Source organism: Gadus morhua, chromosome 19, assembly GCF_902167405.1.
Source record: "Gadus morhua chromosome 19, gadMor3.0, whole genome shotgun sequence".
Taxonomy (NCBI): domain Eukaryota; kingdom Metazoa; phylum Chordata; class Actinopteri; order Gadiformes; family Gadidae; genus Gadus; species Gadus morhua.
This window is the reverse complement of record NC_044066.1, coordinates 21,174,662-21,189,942: the sequence shown is the minus strand read 5'-3', so window position 1 is coordinate 21,189,942 and position 15,281 is coordinate 21,174,662. Positions and strand designations below refer to the sequence as shown.

The 15,281-nt window shown below is 40.5% G+C and overlaps 2 protein-coding genes across 2 annotated transcripts in view; both read left to right on the top strand.

Annotated features, from left to right (window-relative positions):
- Positions 1 to 579: 579 nt before the first annotated feature.
- The window catches only part of LOC115532530 (uncharacterized), a 74,327-nt gene continuing 59,625 nt past the window's right edge, over positions 580 to 15,281 (top strand). The window contains exon 1 of the mRNA XM_030342369.1: positions 580 to 603. The gene's annotated coding sequence lies outside the window, so the exon portion shown is untranslated. The remainder of the gene's footprint in view (positions 604 to 15,281) is intronic.
- The window catches only part of LOC115532531 (uncharacterized), a 68,204-nt gene continuing 67,607 nt past the window's right edge, over positions 14,685 to 15,281 (top strand). Inside the window, exon 1 of the mRNA XM_030342372.1 lies at positions 14,685 to 14,747. The gene's annotated coding sequence lies outside the window, so the exon portion shown is untranslated. The remainder of the gene's footprint in view (positions 14,748 to 15,281) is intronic.

Below are 15,281 nucleotides of genomic sequence, written 5' to 3'. Positions count from 1 at the left end.
ACACCTCAAAACCAACAATACATTGATTTTAATTGAATGTTTTTTAAATAGGAGCTATATGGGCAGATTTTGTATTTATAATCCACTACGTATCAGGGTCAAAATGTTTGTTTTGTTCAAATTGCTCAAATTAAATAGGCCTTAAGTTGTAACCACAACAGGTTTTATTACTAATAGCAGGACAGGGGTTTGTGTGGGTGTATCAGTTGATAGTGATAGCTCTATTTGACTATTGTTGCTGGATTTGTAAGTCATTGATTTGGAACTCATAAAAGACAGAGGTTTCCTGTTATGGTAAAATAATGCAAATCCTTGGAACATTATGACCAATCAGAATCTAGAATTGAACAATGCATGAACTAAGATGAATATACAATTTATAGAAGTATGTGTTTTGCGTTGTGTTCTTCCAGGCTTCTCATGAGATGCCGCCGCCGCCGCCGCCGCCACCCCCCCCCCCCCCCCCCCCCCCCCCCTCACTACTCAAGAGTTTCCTTTACGGTGAAACAGAAAGTGAAACTTATATTTTACAGCAGATCAGGACCGCAAGGTCAGGCAAAGGCAGAAACGATTCCACACCAATACGGAGCAGACGCCTAACAGGTAAGCGGCTTACACCTCAAAACGAATGACATGTTTATATTATTTGAATGTTTTGCAAATTACGAAATATGGACCGATTTTGTATTTATTATCAACTTTGTGTTTGGTTCACAATGTGTGTTTTGTTATGCTACATTTTTTTGAATGATCAAATTTTGTATGTTATAACCACAACAGGCATTATAACCAATAGCAGAACAGGGGTTTGTGTGGGTGTATCAGTTGACAGAGATAGCTCTATTTGACTGTTGTTTTGCAGCGCATTGATTTGGAACTGTTAAAAGACACAGGTGTCCAGTTATTGGAAAATAATGCACACCCTTGGAACATTATGACCAATCAGGATCAAGTATTTAACAATGCACGATATAGGCCTACTAAAATTGAATAAACAATGTTTAATCTTCCGATAAGATTTACATAAAAAAATACAATTTACTTTTAATAAGTAAATATGTTTTGTGTTTTTTCAAGGTCGACCATGTCGGAAAGTCATCTAATGGGCTTTTTAGTCCTCTTTCTCTCAATCCTTCGTACTGAATCAACTATCAGAATTCTCAACTCAATCAACGACCTGAAGAAAATCCCATTCGGTCAATCGGTGCCCAAGCAAAGCCTTGTAATGCTCCACTTTTTTGCCAACACCATAAAAATAGACAACAACGACTTGATAGAGCTGACCTTTGAACCAAGACATGGAGACTATGGCACTCATCACTATGGAAACTATGAGGGAGTCCTGGATCGACTGCCAGCCGGCCAGCAGTACTACACCCTCGGCAACATCAACCCCATGATCAACAATAACGGAATCTCTTTGCCCTCTTATGTCACCGGTGACCTAAACCATCTGTTGGGGAGTGAGGAACTCAACAGGGCCCGCATCATATTCTCGCTCTTGGACCAGGACACCATCGACCAGGTGTTCATCACACAGCACTACCATGCCAATCAGGGTCAGGGGACTGTGTATGACCCAGTGCACACCTACCGGATCTCCATCAACCTCTTGAGGGAGCTCAGAGTCTTCTCTTTGGACCAAAATCAACAGTCCGAGCTGTCAGATATCGGAACCAACTTCGGGAGCGGCATCGACTACGACAAACTTTGCCTCATAAGAAACACGTGGGGCCAGCTGGCGTGTGTCGGACTGCTGTTGTTCATCGTGATCAACGAGAGGAATACGCCTTGCAGACCCAACAGAGCTCGAGAATCGAGGCGTCCTCCGAAACGTAACAATCGAACAAGCGCAACGCCGTACATATCTTTGAATATTCCCGAAAACGACTACAACAATAAGCCACTCGATCAGGTCAGGGACAATTATCAATGTTGTTTTACAGCCTGCATGATAATGTTAACAATAATAATAATAATTATTATTATTATGTATAATATAATATAATATACAAAGTGCTCGACAGAATAGGATAAAACCAGAATAAGGAACAGTATAAAAAAGACAGTAAATACATACGATGATAGATACATTAAATATGAACGTTTTGAGACGCATGGGCGTGCCAGACCAAGCCTCGCTTTAAAGGTGATGACCGTAGAGGTGAGAGCTGGCCCCCATTCACTGGAGTGGAGTTCCACGCCCTATAGGGAGGAGTGATGTTGGTGCTCTCCGAGAACCAGCGGGACACCAGTGGGAGTACTGGGCCACACTGGGGAACCTTTGAAACATCGGTTCCACTTAGCAAACGCTATCGGTTCAGGCTCCACAAGATTTAGCCTTTGCTTTACCAGGGTGGCTGACAATATGTGAAGACATATCTCAACAATTTAAAATAAGGGAAACCAAAAACTCCAAGGGAAATTACAGGGAAGCACATGCTGTACATCATTATACCTGGTAATGTGTTGATCCAGATGTGTTTCGTCAATCTTTAAATGAGAATTATTCAGACAGACAGGGTAAATATTTTGCATTTGACAATTCAAGTAATACTCCGTCTGTGTGTTTTATGTTGATATTTTTTTTTCTTATTTTCTCTGTATAAATATGCTGAATTACAGTGAGGGCTCTGATCATGAATATAATGGAAGCATAATTCTCTAACCCCACATTTATGTTTAATGATCTTTAGTTAAGTTTAAAGATTTCTGTAATTGTTTTTTTCAGTCTGTTGGCTTACTTTCCCTGTATTTTCATCCCACCTGTTCTTAAAAAGAAGAACTCTTACTATTGTGGTAACAAAAAAACCAAATCAATAAAAAAATGTTCTTCTTAATTTGTGTTCCTTACATTTTTGCTGATGCTCCTAACTTTTTGAAGTTCGGAACACCAGTGCTACCAAGTCAAAAAGTAAATCTAAAGACCTGACTGACATTGGATGACAATGAGTTCACAAACCTCTAGCCAGAACACACCTTGTCTATGCTTTTCTATTCAGTGTTGGAGTATCATGGTATTTTGATCAGCCATTTATACCCAAGGGAATGTGGGCGGGCTTTGAGGAAAGAAATCCAACTATCCAGGGGTAGAAAACTAGTCCAATCATGCCAATTTTTGTAACCACAATGAAAAAAACCTTCAATCATATCGCTGGGTCCAATATGATTCCCCCCCACCGCCTTGCCCTTACTGTATGTTTAAAGGCAATAAACATACAATAGTTATTTCATTGCACCAATGACAAAACACTTAAATCCCCCCCCTGCCGAATCAATAGCCATGTTTGGTTTTCAGTGACAGCAGCGTCCTTATCAACCTTTGTAGCATTCAAATTCAAGTTCATTGTTTGTCAAATACACAACAGTCATAGCTTGCAAGTGCCTTGTATCCCAGGCACTCCTCAGCAATGCAAACAAATAAAATATATAGTATAAGAAGATAAAAGAGTAAAAAGAGATTTTGTGTGTGTGTGTGTGTGTGTGTGTGTGTGTGTGTGTGTGTGTGTGTGTGTGTGTGTGTGTGTGTGTGTGTGTGTGTGTGTGTGTGTCAGGATATTAGGGTTAAAGAGTTCATCGATAGAAAATATGTGTATTCTAACTATTTTCTGGTGAGACCCAAAATAATATTGGTTATAACTAACAAACAAAACCGCAGATACAATCACTGAGCGAAGGTTAAGTACAATAAAATACAAACTTCTTTCTACATATTTGCTTAATCAATATCAAAATATTGCATTTTCCACTGAGAACCAAATAAATGTCAGCTATCTTGTTTGTTTTCACAGACAGACAGAAACATGTGACGTCAACACAGGCCTATAGAAAAGAAGAGGCCAAAAAATGGAGACGAATCATAATTTCCAGTGTGGACCAACGCAGCTATACTACATGTTGGTGTGAGACTGGGTTATCACAAAACAGACAGACAGCCAGAGCCGTTGCAGATTTCCCTGGAATGTCGATCTTTGGTCCAATTAACACATGACCCAATACAGGAAATCTTCTTGAACTTAGCAGGGTAAGACTGCATGTGTGAAAGGCGCTTTAGCATTGTGGACACAAAAGAAACACAATGAAAAACTAAATTTATTTGTGTTCTTGTTACGAGTCAAAGATGTAAGCTGGCTACGTCTATAGGGGAGTGGGGGAACCGCAACACATTAGTACGTCGATCTGACTGGAGGAACAATAGCACGCCAGCAACAGCAAACTAATACACAGGTGTATTTATTAGATTATAAGTATCACCTTCACAATAGTGAAATAGGTGCAATTTATCAAGGCGCCGATTGCTCTAATTGGCCAACGGACAGCTCCCTGATTGGACATGGGGTTGGCCGACGGTGGAGGAACCGCCAAAGGCAGACTGACACGAAACAGAGAACGAGAGGGGAGACGGAGCAAAACACAAGGACAGCAACCACACATGTAACAGTGCTTCATACATGTTGGTGGGTGCTCCGGAATATAGGCTGGTGCTCCTAAGCTTTTGAAGTTTGGATGGTAAAGGCTACCAAGACAAATAGTGATTGTCAAGACCTGAATGACGTTGGATATCAATTGTTTCACACACCAACCAACCAAACCAGTCAGAACAAACTTCTGGGTGTATTGACAACAAACCGCTTTTGTTGTACCGCTTTGAGACAGGTTCCCCGCCCAAAACAAGAGATCCAAGGACTTCAAATCAAGAGTTTTATTACAGGGTTGTATTTAAAACCAAAATTGATCGGTACTGTGAGCTCAGACGACGGCAGAAAGGATTGCACACCAATACTGAACTGTAAGCTAACAGGTGAGCAGCTCACACCTCAAAACTAATGAGGAGCACTTATTTTGATTTAATGTTTTTCAAATTAAGAACTAAATTTAAATATAGAATCCACTATGGATCAGTGTTACAATGTGTGGTTTGTTATCATAGATTTATTTATTCTTTATTATCAAATTAAGTAAGTTGTAACCACAACAGGTTTTATTACTAATAGCAGGACAGGGGTTTGTGTGGGTGCATCAGTTGATAGTGATAGCTCTATTTGACTGTTGTTGTTGCTGGATTTTTAAATCATTGATTTGGAATTGTTAAAAGACAGGTGTCCAGTTATTGGAAAATAATGCACACCATTGGAACATTATGACCAATCAGGATGAAGTATTTAACATTGCACGATATAGGCCTACTAAAATTGAATAAACAATGTTTAATCTTCAGATAAGATTTATATAAAAAATACAATTTACTTTTAATAAGTAAATTTGTCTTGTGTTTTTTCAAGGTCCACCATGTCGGAAAGTCATCTGATGGGCTTTTTAGTCCTCTTTCTCTCAGTCCTTTCTACTGAATCAACTATCAGAATTCTCAACTCAATCAACGACCTGAAGAAAATCCCCTTCGGCCAATCGGTGCCCAAGCACAGCCTTGTGCTGCTCCACTGGTTTGCCAACACCATAGGATTTGACAACAACGACTTGATGGAGCTGACCTTTGAACCAAGACATGGAGACTATGGCACTCATCACTATGGAAACTATGAGGGAGTCCTGGATCGACTGCCACCCGGCCAGCAGTACTACACCCTCGGCAACATCAACCCCATGATCAACATCAACGGAATCTCTTTGCCCTCTTATGTCACCGGTGACCTAAACCATCTGTTGGGGAGTGAGGAACTCAACAGGGCCCGCATCATATTCTCGCTCTTGGACCAGGACACCATCGACCAGGTGTTCATCACACAGCACTACCATGCAAGTCAGGGTCTGGGGACTGTGTATGACCCAGTGCACACCTACCAGATCAGCATCAACCTCTTGAGGGAGCTCAGAGAATTCTTCTTGGATCGTAGAAGTCACTCCGAGCTGTCATGGATTGTAGGCAACTTCGGGAGCGGCATCTACGACCATGAACTTTCGTCTGTAAGAAACACGTGGGGCCATCTGGCGTGTGTCGGACTGCTGTTTTTCATCGTGATCAACGAGAGGAATACGCTTTGCAGACCCAACAGAGCTCAAGAACCGAAGCTTACTCCAAAATGGAACATTGAAGAACCGAAGCTTCCTCTAAAACCTAACGTTCGAGAACTGAAGCTTCCTCTGAAACCCAACATTCGAGAACTGAAGCTTCCTCTGAAACCTAATGTTCGAGAACCAAAGCTTCCTCCCAAACAAAACGTTGAAAGATCGAAGCATCCCCTGAAACCTGACCTTCGAGTACCGCAGAGTCCTCCGAAACGTAACGTTCACGCAAGCGCAACTCCGCACATATCTGTGAATATTCCAGAAAGCGACTACAGCTATAGGCGACTCGATGAGGACAGGGAAAATGATCAAAGTTGTTCTACAGCCTGCAAGATATGCGTAGGAATAGTAGGATTAATAATAACAATAACCATAATAACAATCTTACTACAATCTTACTACTAATTACTACTACTATAATAGGAGTGTTTATGGGGAGGTACCCAATTATTTTAAAAATTATTTGAATAGAGTAAATGAAGTTCACCGCTATTCCACTAGGGGAAGCGTTGGAACTATTCTTTGGAACAAGTTACCTGGCCCACTCAAATCAGTCAGAAGCATAAGCAGTTTTAAACAAAACTTGAAAAAAATGGTTTAGACACCAATCTTAGACTGTTGGCAATTTGTATGTGTAATTTATATTTGAAACTGTAATTTATGTTTTTACGTGTCTTATGAATGACGTATACGCATGTATGAATAATACATGTTTGATGTATGTATGATATGCTGCTACTTGCCCCTGTCTCCTGTCCTATAAGGACAACAATGGAACTAAGCCTTAGGGCTTTATTGTGTCATCCCTGACTATCTTTATTGATATAATGTATGCCACATGTTGCTGTTTCCTATTTTTGTGTCAAGAATGGTCAAAATAAAATCAATCAACCCTATATTATCTGTGGTATAAAGGCTGGAACGATTTTCAAATTATAAATATGTACACTTTATGTTGAAAGTATAGACCGTCGCGATTCCCATGGAAACGAGTGGCGCTGTGATTATTCTTCAAAACGAGTGCTGGTAAATTGTGAAAAATGAATTAAACTGTAATCAGACAAAGCGGTTATATGCTGCAGCTATATACCCTAGACTAGAGTATCTATCAAGGCTTGGACGTATTTCGAATTATAGATATGTACAATCCATAACGTTAGCTCTCTGGCTCGATCAGCGGACTAGAATGCCTCCTAGAATCATTACTTGTTGGCTGGAAACGGAAAGGAGGGCTGTTTATGTTGGGTTGTAGTCTTTTTGCTCGGTTCTCCGTCTCAACAGTAGGGCTAGAACCGAGTGAAAAGACTACAACCAAACGTGAACACCCCCCCTTTCCGTTTCCGGCCAACGAGCAATGAGTCTTCCAAAATAAATCAATGGGATTTACAAAATGCCCTAAATGTGCAATAAAACACGATGGAAACTTTATTTCGCTACGATACTTGATTCAACCACTCTATTTCATCCTAGACTAACCAGAAAGCGGGCTCAATGTTCAAAATACCAGAAAAAAATAACAGCTCACAGCAACATATTGAAAAAAAGAGCTATGAACTAGTTCATTTTTGGAACTGTGAACTTAGTTAATGAACTTTGAACTAGTTCACGTAGAAAGTGGACTTTTCCAACACTGACCGTGACAGCAGCGGCCCAGGCAACGCGACACCGCAGCTCGGGAACCACGGGCACCGTGGCCCGGGCAATGCGGGCACCGCGAAAACAGATCGCATGCAGAGGCCTAATTAGGCCTATATATTTTGTATTTGAAATGCAACAGTCTTTTCGTGGAGACTACACCCAGAGCAGCTGGAACTGAACAAAAGCAAGAGGAAGGAGGAAAACGAGCTATGAAACAAAATTTGTTATTTTTTTCTTGCTATCGGCCATGTTTGATTGTGTTGTGTTGGTTATTGAACTGTTAACCCGCAAACTTGGGTTATGTTTATCAGCGTTACTATAGAGATCATGACGATAGCTGATGTCACGGGAGGCCGGGCATGTTCAGGATGAACCACGCTGTATGACCACTGTTCCACTGCGCGTAGACAGTAAAAAGTAGCTGAGACGGTAGAGGGTTTATAACCAATAAATGAAGATAGGCTTTTTATTTCAGGTAGGCAAGGCAAGGCATGGCAACTTTATTTATATAGCACTTTTCATACACAAGGCAGACTCAAGTGCTTCACATATAAACATTGTTATAAAATAAAATAATAGATAAGTAAAAGAAAACATATGCAAAGAAATGAGTAAAATAGAAATTAAAAAGGCTTTTTAGTAAGTAAAATTGAAAGTGCAATGTATTTAAGAAAGTGAGAAAATTAAATTGAAAGCTATTTAAGATCAGATCAACAGACTCTCTGGAACCCAAGTCGGGACTACAACCCGACCTAAAGGACAATCTATTACAATATTCTAGGACTCTAGCCCAGAACCAAAGGCAAACAACAAACAACAAACAAATATTCAGTGATTATTCTAGGACTCTAGCCCAGAACCAAAGGCAAACAACAAACAACAAACAAATTCAAATGACACAACTTCATTACTCAGCAAATGTCATGTATTTTTCTGGTAAAAATAGAAAATAAAGGGAAAGTTAAAAAGGCATTTTAGTAAAATAAGGGTAAAGTATTTAAGATTTAGCAGAAAGCTAAAGCAAACATAAAAGTCTTCAATCTTGTTTTGAAGGTGCTCAGAGTTGGGGCAAGTCTTAAATCCTCAGGGAGTTTATTCCAGCTATTTGTTGCATAGTAACTAAATCCTGCTTTCCCATGTTTCGTGTTTACTCTGGGGATAATTAACAGATTGGTCTCAGAAGATCTTAGTGTTCTAGAAGGCTTATGTAGTGGAAGCATATCAGTTAAATATTTTGGGCCTAAACCATGTAGGGATTTATAGGTTAGCAACATGATTTTAAAATCAATTCTCTGACCTACAGGAAGCCAATGTAACGATTTAAGAATTGGTGCAATATGTTCAAATTTTTTGGTCTTTGTTAAAACTCTAGCAGCAGCATTCTGAACAAGCTGAAGCTTCCTTAGAGTTTGTTTTGGGAGACCTGTAAGGAGACCATTGCAGTAATCAAGCTTACTAGTGATAAAGGCATGTACAAGTCTTTGTAAGTCTTCGGTGGACATGAGCCCTCTAAGTAGCCTATTTTTCACAAAAAAAAGTTAAAAATCCCCCCCCAAAAAATAAATAAAAAAATAATCACGTTCCCAGCGCCCCCCTAGGTTGTGCGAACGCCCCCCCATTTGAGAAACCATGCTTTAAACAAAGTCTGCCCCCGCCCTCTCCTTTACTGAATGTTTAAAGGAAATATACACACAGTAGTTTATTTGTAGCCGCAAAGTCACAACACTTAAATGTCCCCCCTGCCGAATCAACAGCCACGTTTGGTTAACAGCGACAGCAGCGTCCATATCAACCACAGCAGCAACGATAGAAAACTCGCTTTCAAAACAGGTTCTAACACGAGCAGTAGATCCTCTGTAACCACAATGACACAACACTTAAATGAAACTTCCCGTTTAATTTACAGTGAAACAGGAAGTGAAGCAACGTTTCCGCATTCTGTTCATCACCACGACCAACCCTTTCGGCCCAGACGTCCTCCGCCTGTGGCGTAGTTTAACACGGAGCGTATGGCGAGGTCAGGAACCTCGTTAAGGTCATGGCGACCCCGTTAGCGGGACGATCCAGTGTTCGTGAATGATGTTTTGGGGGGTAGGCAGTGGGTATATTCACAGAGCCATTAAACAGAAAGTTTAGCAGGGTTGTATTTAAAACCACAGCAGATCAGGACTAGATCCCGCCCCCCCCCCTCGCTACTTAAGTTTCATTTACAATGAAACAGAAAGTGAAACAGGGTTATATTTGACAGTATTACAGATCAGGACTGCGAGCTCAGAGAACGGCAGAAACGATTCCACACCAATACTGAGCAGAAGCCTCAGGTCAGCAGCTCACAGCTCAAATCTAATCACACATTTTATTTGAATCTTTTGCAAACTAAGAAATATAGGCAGACTTTATATTTATAATCATCTATGTATTAGGGTCACAAAGTTTGTTTTGTTGTGCTACATTTGTTTTAATGATCAAACTAAGTAAGTTATAACCAAAACAGGCATCATTACTAATAGCAGGCCGGTATTTGTCTGGGTGTATCAGTTGACAGCTCTATTTGACTATTGTTGTTGCTGTATTTGTAAATCATTGATATGGAACTGTTGAGGTTTCCTGTTATTGAAAAATAATGCACACCCTTGGAACATTATCATCAGTCAGAATCTAGTATTTATATATATCATTTATACGATTATGATTTTTAAAAAGGCAGTCCGTATTAAACAAAATGTTCAGGTTCAGGTTAAACAAACAGTTAAAGATAGAAATTGATGGGGTGGCTATTGAACAAGTGCACAAAATCAAATTTCTTGGTGTAACAATTGACGACAAGCTCAGCTAGAAACCACATATTACACATGTAAAATACAAAGTAGCAAGAAGTGCAAGAAGTATAGCAGTCATAAATAAAGCAAAGCAGGTTTTGGATCATTAGTCACTTTACACTCTCTACTGTTCTTTAGTCTTGCCATATTTAAACTACTGTACTGAAGTCTGGGGTAACGATTACAAAAGTTCATTACAGTCACTAATCATTTTACAAAAAAGAGCGGCAAGGATCATTCACGGGGTCGGCTATCTGGAACATACCAATCCACTATTTCTACAGTCTAAATTATTAAAATTCACAAACATCGTCTCATATCAAAAAGCAATAACTATGTACAGGGCTAGGAACCATTTGTTACCATTGAACATTCAAAACTTGTTCAGTGAACGTGAGGGGGGGGCATAGTTTCAGGAGAGAACTCAATTTCAAAATTCAGATGAGAAATTCCACCATGAAATGTTTTCGCATTTCCATCACAGGTGTCAAGTTGTGGAACAATCTGAGCGAAGTACATAAGCAATGTCCAAGCATCAATGTTTTTAAAAGAATGTACAAAAATGTAGTGTTCAGAGGATATAGTGAACTGCACTAAGAGTCAGTAGGTTTGTGTATCTATGTATAGGTATACTGTGTATACACGCTGTTGTGTCACATTCATACTGTTACTTGTTAAATGTATGTTGTAGATATATATATATATATATATATATATATATATATATATATATGTACATACTTGCATATGTATATTTATTTATATAACATAACATTTTTATATTAATTTATTATTATTATTATTATTATTAAACATACAGAGTAAGTAATAAGAGGGGTGGGACTACATACGTTTTTACTTATTCTCACTCCTTTTCGGATAGATTTACATTAATGTTTATTTTTATTGTTTCTTTTTGCTTTTTAGTTTTACTATTACTATTATTATTTTTGTTATTCATTCTTGAATGGCTTTATTGTTGCAATTGGCAAAATTTGTTGTTATTGTTTTGTCTACATATTCGAAATAAACAAGAAAGAAAGAACAAGAAAGAAAGAACAAACCTTCAATATTTTCAACTTCTTTTTACAATGTGTTGTGTTGTTTTTAAGGATGACCATGTCGGAAAGTCGTCTAATGGGCTTTTTAGTCCTCTTTCTCTCAGTCCTTCCTACTGAATCAACTTTTGGAATTCTCGATTCAATCGACGACCTGAAGAAAATCCCCTTCGGCCAATCGGTGCCCAAGCACAGCCTTGTGCTGCTCCACTGGTTTGCCAACACCATAGAAATAGACAACGACTTGATAGAGCTGACCTTTGAACCAAACCATGAAGACTATGGCACTCATCACTATGGAACTTTGAGAGATTCCTGGATCCAGTGCCCTTCGGCCACCGGTACTACACCCTCGGCAACATCAACCCCATGATCAACAATCAGAGAAGGTCTTTGCCCTCTTATTTCACCAATGACCTAAACCATCTGTTAGGGGGTGAGGTAATGAACAGGGCTCGCATCATATTCACAGTCTCGTCTCAGAACACCATCGGCCAGGTGTTCATCACACAGCACTACCAGGCCAGTCAGGGTCAGGGGACTGTGTATGTGCACACCTACCAGATCACCATAAACCTCTTGAGGGAGCTCAGAGTCTTCTCCTTGGACCGAAGACAACACTCCGAGCTGTCAGAGATCGGAGGAGACTTCGGGAGCAGCATCGGCAATTCCGAACCTCACTTTATACGAAACACGTGGGGCCAGCTGGCGTGTGTCGGACTACTGTTGTTCATCGTGATCAACCAGAGGAATTTGCCTTGCAGACCCAACAGAGCGCGAGAACAGAAACGTCTTCCGAAACATAACGTTCGAGCAAGCGAACGTTATGGATCAGCATCAACCTCTTGAGGGAGCTCAGAGTCTTCTCCTTGGGCCCAAGACCACACTCCGAGCTGTCAGAGATCCGAGGCAACATCGGAAGCGGCATCAATGACCTTGAACTTTCGTCTGTAAGAAAAACGTGGGGCCAGCTGGCGTGTGTCGGACTGCTGTTGTTCATCGTGATCAACGAGAGGAATTTGCCTTGCAGACCCAACAGAGCTCGAGAACCGAAGCGTTCTCCAAAACGTAACGTTGGAGAACCGAAGCTTCCTCTGAAACCTAACGTTCGAGTACCGGAGAGTCCTCCGGAACATAACGTTCAAGCATTAAACGACTACAACTACATCCAACCTAATCAGGACTGGGACAATGATAAATGTTGACCTACAAAATACAAGATACGCGAAGTAATATTAGGAATAATGATAGGAACCCTAACCCTAACCATAATAACAATAATGATGTATAGCCTATAAGAAATATAATAATAATAACATTAGTCCAGAATTTAATTGATACAGCACTTTTCAAAAGCAGCTTACAAAGTGCTTGACAGAATAGAATGATACAAGAAGAAAGTACAGAATAAATTATGGATAATACAGGAAGGAGTGATGATAGTGCTCTACAAGAACCAGCGGGACACCAGTGGGGAACCCTTGAAATATCAGTTCAACTAAAACGCTATCGGGACAGGCTCCACAAAGACATACGTTTTTGCATTTGCTTTACCAGGGTAGCAGACAATATGTGAACAATATCTTAACAATTGTAAGCCTATGTTGACTCCAGGGAAACACGGTTATATCAGGTAATGTATTGATCCAGATGTGTTTAATCAATCTTTAAATGAGAATGATTCAGACAGGGTAAATGTTTTGCACATGACAAATCAAGTACTGCTGGGTGTGTGTGGGTGTGTGTGTGTGTGTGTGTGTCAGATTCAGATTTTATTTGTCACATACACAATACATTGCAGTGAAATGAACCAGTTACATTCCGTCCAAGAAACATAAAAGACAGTGTGGGGAGACAGGACGGAGAGACTGTCAGGCGCTTGTTCAACAAGAACCATGCGGCCCGCGTTAGATAAGAAAATTCAAAAAGCTAAACAAGAGGGTGACGAGGGAAAAAAATTTTTTGTCAATACCCCAAACTATGCTCCTTTAAGGGGGCACAGTGTAGGGATTAGCAAACAAAAACACCTCAACACATAAGCATCACATCAAAAACATCACAAACGCATATGGGAGGGGGTAAGGGAGTTGGGGAGGGGAGGTGTCACAACTCAGACACCGGGAGGCGGACGCAGCCAACAGGCGCATCACAGCACTCACGGCATACTGTGCTGCAACGAGGGAAGGGGAGGGGGAGGGAGGCCAGTAGGCGGTGAGTCCAGGGGGTGTGTGTGTAATCTGTCTTGTGTGCGTGTGTGTGTGAGCTCAAGGACTCCATCTCCAATGGACCCAACAGTGTCTCTCCCGTCTTGGTGACGAGGACACGGCCGTCGCCGTGGAGGAGACGACCTCGAAGAGTACCGACCAGAGACAAAGTTCACAGGAGGTGGAGGGTGGGGGGAAGGGTGGCAGGGCATCCGTCTGCATAACAACCAGGGAGAGGAGAGATATCAGCCTTCCAAGGCCGAAGTGGGGGAGCCGAATGAAGATAACGATTGCTTTGGGTCAGGCCGACTCTGCAATTTTTGGCCAACCTTAAAGTCTCTCTGATACTCTCTGTAGTGTTCCATTTCCAGAATCCAAAAAGCCACACACAATTGTGTGTGTGTGTGTGTGTGTGTGTGTGTGTGTGTGTGTGTGTGTGTGTGTGTGTATGTTTGTATGTTTTATGCTTATAAATAAGTGTTTTTTCATTTTCTCTGTACAATTAGGAAGTACAATCATTATGTGCCTGAATTAATGTATCTTAATCTGTAAGATTAAGATAGTGTGAGCAGTGTGGTAAAGCCGTTTTTATCTCGGGTCCAATTCCTACGTTAGGGCGCGGGAGCGAGTGTTTTAGTAGACTATTAAGCCTTAAAACTTGTCTTCGGGCCAATTCCGGGGAAATGAACGTGGGCTTTATTGAAAATGTCGGTGTGTTGTGGAACAGAGAGTCGCTCTACTCGAGGGATGGATTACATCCAAACGTGAAAGGCTCACGCGTGCTAGCAGCTAACCTTCACTACACAGCGACATGCAGCCTTTGCTGTGTCCGTCCTCGAGAATGACTGCCTCTCTCAGCCATCTGTCCACTTCCGGTTGAATCTACGAGCCCTCTGACAGAGAAAGTTAAACAGGGTTGTATTTAAAGCCACAACAGATCAGGACTACGAGCTCAGACGACGGCAGACAGGATTCCACACCAATACTGAACCGTAGCCTAACAGGTAAGCAGCTCACACCTCAAAACTAACGAGACATTGATTTTTAATTTAATATTTTCTAAATTAAGAACTATATGTACGGATTTGATTTCATAATCCACTATGTGTCAGGGTCACAATGTGTGATTTGTTATTATCTATATATATTTTTTTATCAAACTAAGTAAGTTATAACCACAACAGGTTTTATAACTAATAGCAGGACAGGGGTTTGTGTGGGTGTATCAGTTAATAGTGATAGCTTTATTTGACTATTATTGTAAAAGCTTTTTTAACTCTACCTTTATTTTCTATCTATCTTACTATTTTTTTGCATATGTTTTCTTTTACTTATCTATTATCTTATTTTATTGGATGACAATGTTTATATGTGAAACACTTTGAGTCTGCCTTGTGTATGAAAAGTGCTATATGAATAAAGTTGCCATGCCGTGTGTGTGTGTGTGTGTGTGTGTGTGTGTGTGTGTGTGTGTGTGTGTGTGTGTGTGCGCGCGCGCGCGTGTGTGTTTATTTAACAATGCATGGTATCCTAAGATG